Below are 18,046 nucleotides of genomic sequence, written 5' to 3'. Positions count from 1 at the left end.
AATAACCACCTTTACTGGCTGCTGTGTATTACTGCTGCCTGTGACAACGACTGCTGAAACCCCAAATTAATTTCCTTCTCTCCCTGTTCCATGCTTTAAAATGAAGCTGTTAAATGTTTTGTGTGCCACTTCCTCATTTGCATTTTCTCTTCCACTTCCTCTTGCTGCAAACACTTGCTGATGCATTTTTTCTGAAGTCTTTTACTTCCCTTCGAAACTTGCTCCTCTATCCTAGTATTCCCTGTAAAAAAGACAAATATTATGATGAGCTTCTGCTTTGTGTCATTTCTAGTAAAACCCACTGATGTCTTATTTTTAGATAGTGAAATACTTGGAGATGTAAAAAAAAAATCTCCAGCAAAAGCCACAACAAAAAACCCTTCCCAGTTGCCACGTACATCCCCGAAAAAATTTAAAACGGAGGGAAGTAGATGCAAGACATGAAGTGTAAATCCTTGCCAAGTGTAAATCCTTCTTCCCTTAGCTGAGTGAACTGCTTACTATCAAATTTCTTTAAGCCACAGAATGTTGGTTTTGGCAGGAACATCAGAAAGAGTTTTCTTTCTTTTAAACAGTTGTTGTTTGGAAAACAAGCATATGTTTGGTATCATCATAGACTTCTAAAAGAGGAAAAAGTGATTTTATTTTCAAAACATATAGTAGAACTGTATTTTCAGCAGAATCAAATGATAATTGCTTCTGGAAGCTTAAATATAATAGTGTGTCCATACAGTGGGTTTTCAAGGTTGAAACAATAAGCACAGTTAGCCCCAAAGCTGCTAAATGCTAATCCAAGCTTGGCAAGTGTTTTTCTCAGCCAACTGAGCTGAGGAAGTTGGAGAAGCACATAGGCAGCCTGTAATAATCCAATTTTTTAAAATGAACTTAAATTTTGAGGTTCAGTTATTAGAAATGCAGCCTTATTTTGTACTTCTGGTAATGATGTTGACTGCAAGACCTGTGACTCCGAATCCGTAGTTTGAGTATCCCCACTATTATTCATCCTGGTGGAATTATTGCTGTTAATGCTTTTGAATATGAAGCATTAGAAAGTACATTGAATTAGGTTTTGTGAACCTAAGGGATGACAGTCTAAATAGTGAAGCTTTGATTTGTTGGTCAAAGATAACTTTGTTCATGCCTCATCACAGAACAATAAGCACAGCATACAGCAGTCTGGGTTACTCAGATAAGTTTGTGTAGGTTCATTCACTTATAGGGATAGGCTAAGAAAGGAGAAGAATGACATGTTCTAGCACTGAGTGGGAAACATCAGGAGATTGAAATGTGAGGGTGAGAAGTATGGATGTTCAATCTAGAGGAGTAAAACTAGTGAATTTAATTGAGGGTTATAGAGGGTTGTTATAATCTCTTTAAAATGTTTAACCTGATACTTTAGAGCTAAAATATAAGTGGAAACCTTCAAACAAAAGCTTGTGTGAAATATGAAGCTTGAAGGACACGAGTTCTTTTGTCAGAAGTGTATTTTTAAGGTTTCTAAATCCACTTTGAACAAAATACTAAAATAAATCTAACTGTAGGAAGATAAGACTGTAGAAATAATTGAATTCTACTGTGGATTAGTTAATTTGCATTATATTAGTAGTGTTCTCTGAATATGCCTTCCATACTTTTTTTGCTCATTTCTGCAGGTGTATAATGAATTGTTCATCCTCTTTTCTTGTTCAAAGCATATAGGATGATTTAAATGATGATTTAAACTTGATGATTTAAATCAGATTCTTATTGGATATTAAAAGAAGAACAGACTTGGCCAAAGTGGGAACCTTAAGCAGTATGTTTTTTGTAGGCTTGAAACAACTTTTGGTGAGTCTGCATATAAGAGAATGTGACCTATGGAACAGCTGGCCTATAAGAAGTAGTTTTGTTGCAGAACAGACTTATTTACATGTTAACTTGGTAGTAGGCTACACCTAAATAAATGCCTTTCTCAATGGCAAAATATCTCTATACTGTTGTTATACTTGAAAATGAGGTAGTTGTGAAAACATTGAATCTTGAAAGTGTTGAGGGCAGTCATCTCTTTAAAAAAGTGGGATTCCCATGATAATCTGCAGCAAGGTTTTCTGAAATAACAAAGCCAGTATTCATCTGCACTGTGCAGAAGGAAACACAGTATCATTTGGGATCAGATGATAGTTTTAAGTGGTACTTTATAAAGGAGGCTTTGAAAAAAAAAACAACAACAAACCCCAAACATCAACAAAAACCTCCAAACAAACCATGTTCCGTGACTTCTTGGATGAGCTGTTTTAGTTCATTTTACTTGATGCAGAATTTGTCAGAGGTTTTATAACCTGTAATAACATGAATGGTCAGCTCAAATGATTGTGGTGCTTACGCCTCCTGAGCACTCCTTGGTCATAGAGGTCACATCTGAAGAGCTACATGAGCAGTTCAAACTGAGGTCAGGTGTGGTAGAACAGTAAAGGCATCAAGTTCTGCATCTGCTGTGGCTTTACTTGCAGCCTTCCACCCATCTGTAGTGCATGTGCTGGTGCTCTTTGAACTAAAGCTTAATGCATGGCATATCAGTAGTTTTAATTGAGCCTCCCTGTTTGGTTGTATTTTATTCCTGTACTGCTCTCTGGCCAGCACCAAGCAGCTGTTAAATAAAGAGGGAAAGAGGAAGCCATGTGTCACAGCTGTACAGCTCTGGTCCTGCCCTTTGGGAAATGGAGCTGTTACTCTTCAAAGCATTGTGTGGCTTCTGCACTTTATATGGAGGTGGGAAGAGGTGGATTTGAAGCTGTGCTGGGTGTCCTGTGTCTTTTCTCTCTTCTCATCCCAGAATGAAGTGGTCAGTAATATCCAGAATATCGTTGCTTCCATTTCCGAATGTATGGCACACATTGCTCTGGAGCTGTCAGCTGCTGCCTGGGCAAGCATGGCATTGCCCTGGGACATGGCATCCCTTCTTTCCTGTGACACATCCTCTGCCTCCACTCCTGCCTACATAGGGTTAAACAGAATAGCTGCTCTTCAAAGGAAAAAAAATTCTTGCATGTTTATTGGCAGCCCATGTCTTTCAGCAACCAGTTGCCACATAAAATGTTTATTTTTTTTCCCAAAAGTCAAGATAATTTGCATCTTACATGATGTAAATCTGTATTTAATTATTGGAAATCTAAATTATTTATAGTTTTCAAAATTTTAATAGAGGAAGGCAAAATTGAAATGGGTATTTTCTGGTTGTTGGAAGACTGAGGAAGGGATGCAGACAAGAAACCAATCCAGACTAGGATAATTTACCTGCAGTCACATTATTATGGAGATATCTGAGATGTATATAGTGTATGTATTAAGTAATTTAGGTTTTCTCTGTGGTCACATCATATCTTAGTTATTGTTTCTAAATCTGTTGATGGAAATTACTTTGTAAGATGCTGGGTTTGTGGCAGCTGACTGCCTCTTCTTCCCCCCAGTAGAAAATACTAAACATGGCTGTGAATGTCATAGAGAAGTAATCTGAAGGATAAGATTTATTGAATTTATGGGAACATGTAGTATGAACAGGTAAAACTAGTCTCTTTAGTTAGTATCAAATGTATGGTGTTGAATGTGATGGTAAGGCAGACCTGGATGGGCTATGTGATTAGGATAATGAAGTAGATATTTTTCATTACCCATATTAAAAAAGTATTTTAAAATTCCTTTTTATGAAAACAGGTCTTAATTAAAACCATAAAAATCCCATGGTAACAGCAGGCATGATTGTTTTAAGCCACTTCAGCCTTCTTTTCAAAAGAAAAAGTGGACTTTATTTCACATACTTCTGGATTTCTGGTGATTTGTTTGATCTTCCTAAACTGCTAAGCTCCTCTACATTGAGTGAGATTTGAGGTCACAGATCCATGCAAAACTGCTTTAGTTTAACTGGCTTATAAATAAAAATGTTTATAACAAAAATGACCCAAAAGAAACAAACAAAACTGTCTGTTGCATCTGGCCCTTTAAAAAAAGGAGAAGGGAGGGAAAAAAATGTAGAGAAACTGGGATAGACCTGAACCATGTAGCTAATGCTAAGGTATGCCATTCTCTTTCAAGAGCAGCTTTCCAGCTGGGATGAAGTAAGGAGTAATTAAATATGTAAGTTTCACCTGTTAAAATGCTTTCACTTCTGTCCCTCCCTTTTCACCCCCTTATTTCTTTACATAATAATGTCCTTGATTGAACCCCATAGGTCAGCTGTAAGGAGTCATTAACTTTGAATTGCATTGAATTTTAATTTTATAAATGGTGGCTCTTTAATGATTAATCTGTATGAGGTCTGTTTGAAAACAATTTATATGGTTTTAAAGACTTTAAAATTGCAGGAAAACCCCATGGTTTTCACAAATATCTTCCTAGTGATAAAACGTACTGGTTTTATGTATATAGAGAGATCTGTTTCTGTAGGTACACAGGGATTTATAAATGGAATAACACAGCATTAGCTACATGCATACATAAGTATGTGCATATGAGAGAGCTGTTTATGAGAACAGAGTGTTTCAGTTGGAGGGCACCTACAGCCCTTGTCCAGTCCGTCTGCCTGCCTGCTTCAGGGCTGACCAAAAGTTAAAGCATGTCCTTAAGAGGCATTTGAACAATGTCCCTAAACACTGTTATGGGTTGAGGCATCAACCACCTCTCTAGAAAACCTGTTTGAGTGTGTGACCCTCCCCTGGGGATGAAACCCTTCCTACTGTCCAGACTGAACCTCCCCTGGTGCAGCTTTGAACCATTCCCAGGTATCCTGTCACTGGGTCCCAAGGAGCAGAGCTCAATACTTTTCTTTTCACATCTCTTCCTTGGGAAGCTGTGGAGAGCAATAAGGTCACCACTCAGCCTCTGTTTCTCCAAACTAGACAAACCCCAAGTCCTCAGCCACTCATTACAGGACTTTTCCTCCCAGGCCCTTCTCCAGCTTTGTTGAGCCTCTCTGGACACGTTCAAGCACTTTCACACCCTTCATAAATTGTGCAGCCAAGAACAGTAGACGGTCCTTGAGGTGAGGCCACAGCAACACTGAATGCAGCAGGACAATCTCCTCTTTTGCCTGGCTAGTGATGTTGTTTGATGCATCCTGGGATGGGGTTTGCCCTCTGGTCTGCCAGAGCTCACTGCTGACTCAGACTGAGCTTGTGCCCACTGTGTAATCCAGATTCCACTCTCTCCCAGTTTATACTTGTCTGGCATTACTTTGTCCCAGGTGCACAATCTGATATTTGGACTTGTTAAATTTCATGCTACAAATCATAGCCCAGTGTTCTAGTCTGCGTAGATCCACCTCTGCAAAGCTCCCTGTTCCTCACAAAAGCCAAAAGCACCTCCCAGTTTGGTATCAGCAGCAAATCAGTGAAGGTGCAGTGCATCCAGATCGTTGGGAAGTACAGGAACAGGACTGGCCCTGGAACTGATGCCTGAGGAGCACTGCTGGGGACCGGTCACCAGCTGGATGTAGCCCCCTTCACTTCACAGCCCTTTGAGCTCTGCCCTTCAGCCAGTCCTTCACCCAGCACACCATGAACCCACTCGTCCTGCAGCTGGACAACTTGTCCAGGAGGATGCTGTGAGAGTATCAAGTTTTCCTAAAAACCCAGAAAAAGACATCTACTGCCTTCCCTTTGTCTACTAGATGTGTGACTTTATTGGAAAAGGTTACCAAATTAGTTTATTAGTTATGACTTTCCTTTTGTGAACCCATATTGGTTGTGCCTGATAATTGCATTATTTTTTAAATGCCTTTCAGTATTACCCAGTATAATTTTTCTTCCATAATTTTTCCAAGAGCTGAAGCAATGTTAATAGGTCTGTAGTTTCTTGGATCTTCCTTCATACCCTTCTTGTAAGTTGGAGTAAAACTAGATCTGGACCAGCAGGGACCTCTATCGACTCTGAAGACTTTTGGTAGATGATGGACAAGGGTGCTGCTGAAGCATCCACTGACTCTTCAGAACTCTGGGATGAATCCCATCATTCCCCATGGAATTGAAAATGTTCAGCTGATACAGCTGGTCCCTTAGAATTTCATTGTTCACAAATGGAAACTCACTGTTCCCACACTCATGGTCTTCCAACTTGGGACTGGGCAGCCCCAGGTCCATCAGTATTGTAATTGAGGCAACCTGACCAGCAGGTTGAGGGAGGTGATTTTCAACTTCTACTTCGCTCTTGTGAGATCCCACCTGCAGTGCTGTGTCCAGCTCTGAGGCCCCCAACGTAAGAAGGATGTGGACATGTTGGAACAAGTCCAGAGAAAAGCCATGAAAATATTCAGAGGGCTGTACCACATTTCCTGTGTTGGAACAAGTCCAGAGAAAAGCCATGAAAATATTGAAGGTTGTACCACATTTCCTGTAACACAGGCTCAGAGAGCTGGGGCTGTTTAGCCTGGGGAAGAGAAGGCTTTTTGAGACAGCACAAAAGAGAGTGGACAGGAAGAAGTTCTTTACTCAGAGGGTGGTGAGGCTCTGGAACAAGTTGCCCAGAAGTGGTGTGGATTCCCCATCCCTGGAAGTGTTCAAGGCCAGGTGGCTTTGAGCAGCCTGGGATAGTGGAGGGTGTCTCTGCCCATGGCAGGAGGTTTGGGACAAGATGATCATTAAAGTCACTTCCAACCTAAGCCATTCTGTAATTCTGTAATGGAAAAAACCACTGAATTTTTAATTCGCCCCTAGCAGTCACTTAATCATCTACCACAAGTCCAATGTTTTGTTTTAGACCTCTTGCTATTTATGTACTTTAAAAAGCCATTTTAAGGGATCATAAAGCAGTTTCCAATGGAAGCAAGCTTCATATCTCAGTTGTGGTTTTTAAACAAAGGATGTGGCCTCTTAGGAGGACATAATAACAGGGAAGGTGAAATTTTTTTCTATACCCAGCTCTAGATCACAAAGCATCATTCTTTCTGCTAGGGTAAAGGATATGCTTTCTTGTCTCCAAACATTAAATCTGAGTGCTCTTACGTTTTTTCATTGCTCTTTTGCTGCCAAGCTGTGGGGAAATTAGCCATAGAGTGATGTGAGTTGTTGCTTTCAGCTAGATCCAGATGTAAAAGTGTCTTGGCCATGAACTGGGTGTGCTAGAGAGAGCAGCTGCTTGCTTGATCCAGGCTGTGACCATCTGCATAATTCTGATTCCATGGAATTCAAGTTGGCTGTCAGCTACAGCAGTGCTGAGTCGTTTAGTAGGACCTTGGTGCTGCTTCCTTCCCTGTTGCACTTCTTTATTGGTGTGGTGTTTTTTCCCCTTTTTAAAAACCACATCAGTTCTGTTTAAGTTCTCTTTTTTTTCTGGACATTCTGAAACCTACTAGATTTTATTTCTCAATCTTGAGGTGTCTCATTTGTGGTTTATGTGTGTATATATATGGTATTTTTGGCTAATGCTTTTCAGCAGGGTTCTTGGCCTGTGCTGATTCATTTTTCCCTTACTGTGCCACTTCTCTCTAACATTATGAAACTGTAGAGTACAACCTGCATGACCCTATACTATTTTTGGAGATGTATAGGTGAAGAAAATATTAAGTTTTGTTCAGCACAAGGTGAAATCTGGTATTTGATTTGAATTTTGGCTGTTAATGACCTGACAATATTTTTTGATTGCTTTTGTCACCTAATTCCAAGGCTAGGTGATGTGACTTTCAAGTTAAATGCTTTAATGAAGCATTTAACTTGAAAGTCACATCACCTAGCCTTGGACTAATCCCCTTAATGAACCCACAGGTTTTCTGTCTGGAGTACTTACACAAAGCATCTGTCTAGATGTTCATGCTTTTTAGCAGTGCCTGCTAACAGCAAGAAGTGAGGTTGAATGCTTCAGAAAGTACAGTTTGAGGGACCTTTCTATTTGAGGAAACATATTCTTAAATATTAGTAATTGAAAAACTGTGCTGTGTAATGCTGGGTGGGTAACAACTGAAATTAGGGATGCAGTCTGCTGAGGATGACCCATTTTTAGTGTTGCTACCTGAGAGTGGGGATCCACTTGAGTAAAGGCATCAGCATTCCTTTAGTGAGGCATTAGGGAGACATCTCTACAGGCTAGGAGTGGAGCTGGGAGGGAGCTCTTTGCTATTCTGTAAAGATGTATACTCTCACCTTCTGGAGAAGAGTGCAGGGCTGTGTTGGGAGATGGAGCAGGCTGATACACGGAAGACTTGTACTGTGATATTAGGGGTGTTATCTGTGGAGAATTTAGGGTTGGTGAACGCTACCAGCAAACCTTTTCAAGTGTTTGAAAACATTTTGATATTGATATCCCATCTGAAATCTGTTCCTTTTCAGAGGTATTGGCCTTTTGTCTTTCCTGGTGGTGAAAGAACCCTCTCTTTTTGGATCAAAGGCAAGAGATCTACAGGGTTTAATTTGCCGTAAAGAGTCAGTGCTGACCACAGAAGAGTGTAGTCCTGGGCAGGCCTCTTGTTGAGACACCAAAGAGGTGATAGATGTAGGGATGGTCACACTTCTTACCAGCAAAGAATGTCTGACGAACCACTGCTGTTACTAGCTGGCTTGTAGGCTTGATGGGCTGGCTTTTGTAGATTGCAAAATCTCTGAAGATCAAGTGTTTAACCTCAGATAAATTCCACAGGATGTGTAGGATTTTGCAAGCCTGCTGTTTAGATGGGTTTCCTCTGTCCAGTACTGAAGGATTGCTATACTCAGTCAAGTAGTGAATATTTGTACCATAATCCAGTGAGTGAAATGGAATAAAAGAATCACCAGGTACTCCACACAGGTTGGATTTTTTTACTTTATCTGCCTGTGCTCTGAAGAAAAATTTCAAGAACTTGAACTTGTTTGTTCCTTGGAAGGAATTGGTGGCAAAGGACACACTGGGTGTGGTGACTAAGTCTGACTGTCAGAGTGGTTCTCAAGAAGATGCAGAGTGGGAAAGCATCCCTTGAGGGCTTGTCAAAGGGCAGGCTGCTCTCTCCACTCCAAGTACAGTGTTTATCTCAAGTAATTTTGCATTTCTGGATACTGCAGAGGCTCATGGATTAGACAACAGTGAGTGACTCTTTAAAGAACACCTGGAAAACATGAGTTGTAGGCTCATGGATTAGACAACAGTGAGTGACTCTTTAATTAAAGAACACCTGGAAAACATGAGTTGCCATGTCTTTATGCTGCTCCTGTTCTGTGCTCAGATTTAAGACTGGGATATGGAACAATCTAGTTTAAAGAGTTAAAGATAAGAAACGTCTGAGTTGTCTTGATCAATCTTATGGAAGCTGCTTAGATGTGTTACTGAGAGGCCCCTCAGTTTTAAGTAACTGATTGCATGGCTCCTATGCAGAAAAGCCCCCATCCCACTCTAGAAGTGCATAAGATCAAGGGGGATCTAACCACTAATTGATGGGAGGTTCTACTCTTTGAAGACTTCAGAACCTGTCTGGGTTTTCCAAACGTGTGTTGCAGAGTTACAGTAGTTTCTAAGATTGAATTTCATGCTTTTGAGATTGAATACATGCACAAATTTAACAAGGCAAATGGGTACTGAAGTTTTAAATAACTTCATTTTTTGTGTGTATGCATTCGTAATGCAGTTACTTGAATTCATACTAGAGTGGTAAGCTTTGAGTCTCCATATATGAAAACATATTTTAAAACCCCTCCCCCTACCCCAGAAAGCAGACTTCAAAATAGAATCCTTTTTTCACCATTTTCATGATGACCTGCCATTTGGATACTTTTAATCCTCAATCTGTGTAAAAGTTATGTCTTACATTAAATCCTTTATGGTTTTTTTCATGTGGATTTCTGAAGTAATCCTCTGTGTGCCATACATCTTGTTCTTCAAATTGCTTGCCTATAATATCCTCATTTCTAGGAGTTTTGTTTAGAAAGCTTTAAAATATTGACTTTAAACACAATTCAGCTGGATATAAATTTCTTACCAGAAGTCAGTGTTACACATTCTGCATGTCTAAGTTCTTATCCTGTTGAAACTGTTCAGTACTTTCTGTAATTTAGTCAGTGAATGCGTCAAATGGGTCACTTGGCAGAGGAGTCAGTGATGCTCTTGATAATGAGCAAGAATCTTTTTATAATGCTTTTGTTGTTTGGTTTTTTTTTCCCCTCTTGGGGATTTCATGGGAAAGAAAGAATCCATTCAAAAGGGAATGCGTGTGTTTTCACAGTTGGGCAGTAGGTAGGTATTGCTGGACTGTTAGTGGTGTACCAAATTATATTTTCCTTCCTGTATCTTGTGTTTTCATCATAGCTATGTATCTTAAATGTGAAACACATAGAGAGTCCAACACTTTGTCTCTGGTTTATCTTAGACCTTTTTGAATATTCTATTTAAAAAAATAATCAAAAATCTGCAAAGCAAAGATCTAAAACTGCTTGACATTGACCATGTCTTGATGTTTTTATTTAGCCAGGTAAGGATTTATACTGAAATACATGTCAACATAGTTGATTTGATTTTCACTGTGAAAGCTGAGATTTGTCGTCACGGTGTGGTAGTTCTCAGTTTTCTTTCCATCACTGTATAGGTTCTGTGTTGTTGATCTGAGTGAGGGGTTCTCTCATCACAAATTCAGGGATCCTGTTTATGTAGTGCAGCACTGCAGGCAGTGTGTAAATGTAAATGATGGCAGTAAACTGCAGCACGTGCACAAAAATGTGCCACTCGTGTGGGGAACTGAGAACTTCCTAAAGTGCCTTTGCTGCTGAGGATAATGTAATGTGTAAATACATTCTCAGATACCCTGGTAGTACTAGAGGGTTTAAGATCTATATAAAGTTCCAGTCACCTTGTGCTATAAGTGCTCTATGATGTCTGTTCCATAGTGTTGTTTATGTCGTGCTGTTTGCTCTAAAGCAGATTTACTGTTCCTGAGGCACAAGCATGCTTAAATCACTGCTGGTTGAAGTCACTTACAGAATCACAGAGTGGCCTGGATTGGAAGGAATTGTAAAGAACATCTAGTTCCAATTCCATTGCCGTGGGCACAGCACTTTCCACTAGGTCAGGTTGCTCCAAGCCCCATGCAAGCTGCCCTTGAACACTTCCATAACTTCTCTGGTCAACCCATTCCAGTGTTTCATTGTCCTCACAGTGAAGAATTTCTTTCCAGTATATAACCTAAACGTACCCTCTTTCAGTTTAAAGCCATTCCCTCTCGTCTTTTCATTACATGTCCTTGTGAAAAGTCCATCTCTAGCTCTCTTGTTGGTCTCCTCTTGGTACCAGAAGTTGCTGTAAGATCTCCCTGGAGCCTTCTCTTGTCTAGGATCCTGTCTTCATAGGACAAGGTGCTTTAGCCCCTCTAATAATCATTGTGGCCCTCCACGTCCATCTTGTGTTAACTTAGGCAAATAGCTTTCCCCATATAGTTCACCTGTCCTGGTAATGAGAACATGAATGAATTGTACATATGTGAGCCTTTATAATGTGTGTCTTTAATTTGTCTCTAAGCACATAAACACTTAAGTGAGGACCAAGACCTTGGCCAACTGGTAGATTTTTGTGAGCAGGTTAACTAGAGGCCAATATTTTATTTGGAATAGGTGGTTATTGCACCAGTGGTTAGTGGAATCAAGGTCTGGGCACCTTAAAGCTTTGGTATTCTGAGGGAGAATGAAGGATTGTGAGCAAGGCAGGTGGTGACAGTGGGCAAGTAGGACACTGCTGTCTTGCCCTTGCGAAATCTCTGTGGTGACTTTAACAGTGTCTTGCTCTTCTAGTTGCTTTGTCTTTCTTATACATCACGGGTTATAATTGTGTCCTTGAGATAAAGTAGTTTTTTTCCTCTTGTAAATTTTAATTGTCTAAATTATTTAGGCAAAAAAATGCAGAGTAGCACCTTTTTAAAATCCTGGTAGTAGTATCAGCCTCCTCAAAGCAAGTGATCTGTTTTAGAGATCATTTTTATATAGTTCTTGTAGAAAGGGCATTTATATCTTAACTGCAAAACCCCTTAATTTACAGAAATTTAGTGTATGACTAAATGCTAATGTATAAGTCACAATGTTCTGTTGATGCTAGGAACTGTAATATTTTCATGGAAACATCTCACTACTTAATTTTTGCAAGAAATTCTCATTGCCTTTTTTTTAGTCTGTTTTAGTGGGTTTCTGTTCAGTAGTATTTAATTTGTTGTGAAGAATCTCAGAGGGATTTAAGACTGCTGTTTTATTGTGCATTACTATAGGCTGTTACATCATTTTTCCATCCCCACAGTCTTCAAGTGGGTAAATGTTACTTTCTCTGCTGATATTTCTATTTAAAAATTGATTATAAAATAACACAAGCTATTTTGTTACCTTGAAAAAAAATTAGGCTGTATCATGAAATATTTAGCACAAAATGGTTAAAGCTGTCTGGATTCTACTCATGCATATTTTACTAAGTTTTTTTTTTTAGCTGATCACTGAAGCGAGCCCCACTTTTAATGCATATTTTTAATTATTCTGTTACTGAAAGGCTGAGTTAGATTTGTCTTTGTTTGCAGAAAAAGCCACCTGAGTGTGCCAGGAAGTTAGAGAGCAGCTGTTTTCTCAGAGGCGTAGACAGTACGGATATTCCACGCTCCTTTTTAAATGGTAAGTTGTTCAAGAGAGCTCTTGCTGAACGTTCCTTGTCACTTACTTTGCATTTGTGTAAATCTATTAAATAGCTTGGATGACTGTGATAAGTCCCTCAAACTGAAGACCAGTGATGAATTTTAGAAACTTGTCCAGAAAGTTTTGAGTTAGCCTTTGGAAGGAGGTTTATATTTTTGTGATATTGAAGATGTGCTGTATTAGGCCCTGAAACAAATGTCAAAAGCATTGTTCACCCAGGAGACTGGTAGCGTTTAAATACTAATCTTATTGTGTAGAAACCGAAATAAATTTACTTTATTCATGGTTGTTCATGAGCTACTGGATTTATAAATTTGCATCTGTTAATTACTTTTACCCTGTATAATCTGTATTTTGTTGATGTATTGTCTAAGAGATTTAAACTAAATCTGCTGAAGTTGAATGTTTGTTGGCATCAAAGTGCAACGGATAATAAAAGATTTGTATTTATTGATATTAAACTAGCTATGTGGGGAAATATTTCCCTGCCCCAGTCTGTCTCAGCTGCCACACTCAATACCAGGGACCTTTAGATAAGGATTATCTGTTGGCGTTGCTGGAAGAATAGCACTTCCCTCACTGTGTGACATCAGAGGTGGGACACACCTGGGGGTGCTAATGAAGGACTGCTGGCAAAGTGCAGACAATTTTGTTACAATGAGTAAGCTGATAAGTGTGTGCATGTGTGTGTTTACAGCGAGCTGCAGCTTGTTGGTGTCTGCAGTGGGAGAGAGAAAGTTTTTGAGCAGGGGAAGAAGCTGAAGGGCAGATTTGTTGCTCTTCCTCCTGAGAGGTTGAGGTTAACAGTAGTGTTAGCTGCCTGTAAGAGAGACTTCCTGCATTGCACACCACAGTGCTGCCTTGGCCAGAAACCATGGCCAGCCTTGCGTCAAGGTCTCTGAGAAACAGCAAAGTATGCAGCAGTGCTTTAGGAGACTGTTGTTTAGGATTCTGTTCTCCTGTGTCCTAGAGCTGACTCTGTCTGTATCCCTGGCTATGATCCTTTGCCACACTTTATCCCACTCAGCTGAAATTCACTTATGCTTGTTTCAGTTTTGAGTTCTGGGGATATGCCTGATGATACTCAAGATGCTTTTCAGCATATATGTTCTGAAAGAGATTTTACTTTAAGTTAGGAAAATGAATTCTGGAAAATGTGTGCATTCACAAATTTCAAGTAGGAAACTGTTTTGAGTAATGAAAGAATAAGGAAGCAATATGGTGCACACTGGAGTGGAGAGTTATGGTAATAGCTTTTGAAGGAGAAGGGTAAAAGAAAACCCACTCTTTCCCCCTTTACCCCTCTTGCATTACCCATTAAATGGAAAGGTAAATCAATGGTAATATTCTGAAATTGTTTGGAAAAAAGATCTCTTGCTGTAAATGTCAAAAGTGGAGGAAATGTGTCAGGGAAAGTAAGTAGTCTGTAGAAAAAAAAAGGTAAACCAAATAGATGTATCTAAAATTGAAAATATGCTTCACTACTAGGTTATTAGATTAGCTTATTATTTAATGAAGCAGTGAGTGTTACAGCACTGTTATATTTCAGTTGCGTTTGATGCTGCATGGGAACATCATTGCTTTTATTTACGGGGAGCTATAGAAATTAGTTACTACAGGAATAAGACCCTTGGTTTTGGAATATTTTACCTAGGTTATATCCATTAATAAAACTTCAGAAATTATTTTGAGATGTTTGCTGTTCATTCTCAGTGCAGTTTTATCAAGCGTTTTCTGTTCTTTGTGCAGTTTAAGCCCAGCTTTCATGTAGAGTTTAATTGAAGTGTCAAGTGTTCAACTAGTCTGGAGTTTAATGTAACTGATGGTTTTATAAAGACAATGCTGAACATACTTGAAAATATCAACCTTTAAGTTTTTTTAAAAATATTAAAACCTAATTCTAGTAAACAAATTCTAATTTTTGGTTGAACATTGATCATTCATGTATCACAAACATTCGGATTTGATGCACAATTTGGAAACTACCTGATCAATAAAATGTGAAACTTGTACTTAAAATAATGGTTGATTTCTACAGAAATGTAATGTATTTTCTTTTTAAATTCCTATTCAAAGAATTTCACTTGCAAATCACAATAAAAATATTAAACAGCTTAATTCACCTTCATGTGTAGTAAGGCATTTGAATTTGAAATTAAGTCACTCATTTTGTCACTTCGATTATAGTTGTGCCTTGTCTTGCTTCTCTGGATTTCCTGCTGTGTTTTGCTAATATAAATGCTCCCCAAAGTTGTCAGGTTGATAAAAACACTATATTAAATGTTTGTAAAAGTTGTGGATTGCTTAAAATGCCATACGGTGTGAGTAGCATGCACTGGCTTTTCTAAACGTCCATTATAAACCTACAACACTATGGTACAAAAGTGTCGTCCACAAAGAAAGTTAGAGAGCATGCAGTGAGGAATGAAATACCAGATGCAAGGCTTGAAAACAGCCTCTGATGCTTACTAGCCCCAGCTGTCAATTCAATAGACTACCAGAAGGATTCATTTGTCGTCACATACAAGCAATTCTAAGAAATACACCTTTACACTTATTTTGGCAGATAAAAATACTGTGTATTCACTTACGTGTTTTTAAAAAAAAAGGTTAAAATTATGTTTGTGATTGCTGTGTGGATAATACTCCAGTCTTTAGAAACACTTTTATTGGGAAAGCAGCTTGGATATTTTCAGTCAGGGTTAAACCAAATTTATGTGCCAAGACTTTTGCATGTACTGTCTGACTTTTCAGTCGTGTAATCTGGCTGCTAAATTATACAATTATTTAGTAACTTAAATATTTGATTTAAAACAAACCATTAAGAATAGTCCCCTGAAGGAAAGCAGCATTTCAGAATGGGACAGACTGAGTGTGAAAAGTAGGTTGGGCAGGAGAGAAGTAGTTTCTGGAGAGAGGTGGAGGGTTTTTGGACTACTTGACCAGCCAAAAGTTGTGGATCACTAATTGCATAATGGTGGATGGGGGGAGTAGCAGGACAGTGTTTTCCCAGTGGTCTCCCAGGGGTGGGAAAAGACCTATGAGAGAGGCAAAAGTATTGCAGAATTCTTGCATTGCAAATGGTAAAGCCAAAATGAGGTGGAACTGGTTTTGGGAGAGACTAACTTAAAACAGAATAGAGAAATGATCACAGATTTTGATCTTCAGGTACATGCATTTTTGATGAGGCTTTTCTTGGTTTCTATCAGATTTTGATGTTAGGAGAGGGTGAATATTTTGGCTTAGCTCTTGCCTCTCTGGGGTTAAACTCTTTTCAGTATGCACTTATTTACATTTTGGACTTGACTGCATGGAGTTGAATTAAATTGCAGCCTGACAAAATGGGTGTGATGTTAGCAAATTTCTTCCCTTTCTGCATTAAAACTGGTGTCTGCACTGTGAGAGCCTTAGCATGCTCATCACATATAGAAATATTCTTTGTTATCACTGTCTGAGACTGGGAAATTTTCATCTCTGCAAATAAATGCAGTCATTGGCCTCTTCTCTGAACTTTTCTGTGATTGGCATCATAATAACTTCCCTCTGAATTATGCAGCTAGTGCACAGGGATCTGCTTGAGGATGAGGTTTAAATCTTGGTTGCCTTCGCAATGATTAAATAAATCAGCTTCTAAATTTAACTGATGTAGTTAAATTACTTCTTGAACTGTGTGTAGATTAGTCTCTAATGGCTTCATTTTTTCCATATGTGCTTGTAGTCTATGTAGATTACACTGATTATTTTGAAATGTAGTTAAGAGCAATGTAAGCATTGATAGGTTTGTTACATAATTTGGTGGGGTGTATGGAAGATCCATGTAATCACAGATAACTTTAAATTATGGTCTTTGAGAGTTGCAGTCAATGTGTTTGTGCCTACAGTCATCCTGTCAGTCCATAAAAACAAACTGGTCGCCAGTCACAATGTGTTTTGCTTGGTTTGTTGTGATTCTCAGCCTCAGGAAGGGTGCCAACAACCGCAGCATTGCCCCTGGAGCCTCATCACAGAGATGGCAATAGCAGTCCTTTTTCTGTTTAGCAGCCAGTTGGTCACAGCTGTAGTTAAGAAATCTATTCCTCTTAGATTGGGGCATCTCATCAGCTGAATGAGTTTTAAACTAATAATTGCATTTCACAGGAGAAGATTTTATTGCCAATAGAACAGCAACAGTGCTGCTGTGAGGGAGGCAAGTTTGGTGTAGGTTCACTTCAGAATTCAGCATCTTTCTTTGCTTCTGTTGTATATTTAAAGAAAAACAAAAGCTTCCTGAATATTAACATGCCAGGATTTAATCCCCCCGCATTGTTTTCACTTCAGCATGTTTAGGTTCAAAATCTACTTACTAGTGTTAAGAATGAACATCTAGGAAGTCTTTTGGTTCAAACCAATTTAATGATAGGAAATACTGAAAGTGTTTTGATCCAGTATGCAAGATATTTTGAGGCAAGGTTCACTACTGACCATTGTGGAAGTGGAGGGGTAAAAAACATCCGTTGGGTTTTTCTTTCTTTGAAAATAGGTGCCCTAATTGATTTCCAACTGCTTTCTTTAAGTTTACAAGAGACTGCTGTGATCATCAGGATCTAGATGGCTGCCCTTTCTTTTTAAAATTCAGGAATAAAATTAAAGCATATTTCATCAATACTCATTGCAGTGTTATACTTTTACTTGTAAATAAAACATTAATGTTTAAGGCTTCCTCATTTATTATTCGGTTTGTGTATTTCATGAAATGGGTCAGGTTGGATGGGACCACAGTTGGTCATCTGGTCCATCCTCCCTTGCTCAAGCAAGGTCATCCCAGAGCACATGGCACAGGGTTGTGTCCAAATGGTTCTTGAACATCTCCAGCAAGGGAGAGTCCACACCCGCTCTGGGCAGCCTGTTCCAGTGTGCAGTCACTGCACACTAAAGAAGCCCTTCCTCATGTTCAGGTGAAACTTCCTGTGCTTCAGTTTCTGCCCGTTGCCTCTTGTCTTGTTGTTTGGCACCACTGAGAAGAGCTTTCAAGATAGAACACACTGCCCTGAAATTATCTGGTTGCAGCTACAAGGTAGCCTCAGCTTTGCATTAAAACAGTTTAAAATGAGGCATTAATGGCTCCTTACACTTCAGAAATAGAGCACTGAGTCTTTCCAGGTAGCTCCCTGGTCTGCATTCTGTCAGCATTTAGTAAGCTAGGTGCATTTGCCTTATTGTGTGGGGAGAAGCAGAATTTATTTCTGAGCATTTGTGGAAAGAGTTGACATGCTATGGGGTGTATTGGAAGAGTTTTCATATTCAAATAAGAACACAGCCTTTGAACAGGATGTTTTACACTGACAGTGGGAGGGGAGTTTGGAATGTGTCTGGGAGGTAGATGGGAAAGGGGGAGGAGCAGCTAACCCATCCCATTCTTTTAGTTACTGGACTCTTTCTTCTGAGTCTTTAAAATCTGTCTCTGAATAGTAAACAGTTTAAAT

General features: G+C 39.2%; 1 protein-coding gene across 3 annotated transcripts in view; it reads left to right on the top strand.

Moving 5' to 3' along the window:
- Positions 1-18,046, top strand: part of WASF3 (WASP family member 3) — a 64,413-nt gene that overhangs the window by 6,516 nt on the left and 39,851 nt on the right. For all 3 annotated transcript variants that reach the window (XM_039718780.1, XM_039718776.1, XM_039718777.1), the window contains one exon: positions 12,473-12,563. The gene's annotated coding sequence lies outside the window, so the exon portion shown is untranslated. The remainder of the gene's footprint in view (positions 1-12,472; positions 12,564-18,046) is intronic.

Source organism: Passer montanus, unplaced genomic scaffold (genome assembly GCF_014805655.1).
Source record: "Passer montanus isolate IOZ18808 unplaced genomic scaffold, ASM1480565v1 scaffold4, whole genome shotgun sequence".
NCBI classification, from domain to species: domain Eukaryota; kingdom Metazoa; phylum Chordata; class Aves; order Passeriformes; family Passeridae; genus Passer; species Passer montanus.
Note: the sequence above shows the minus strand (reverse complement) of the source record. Positions and strands in the feature narration are given on the sequence as shown.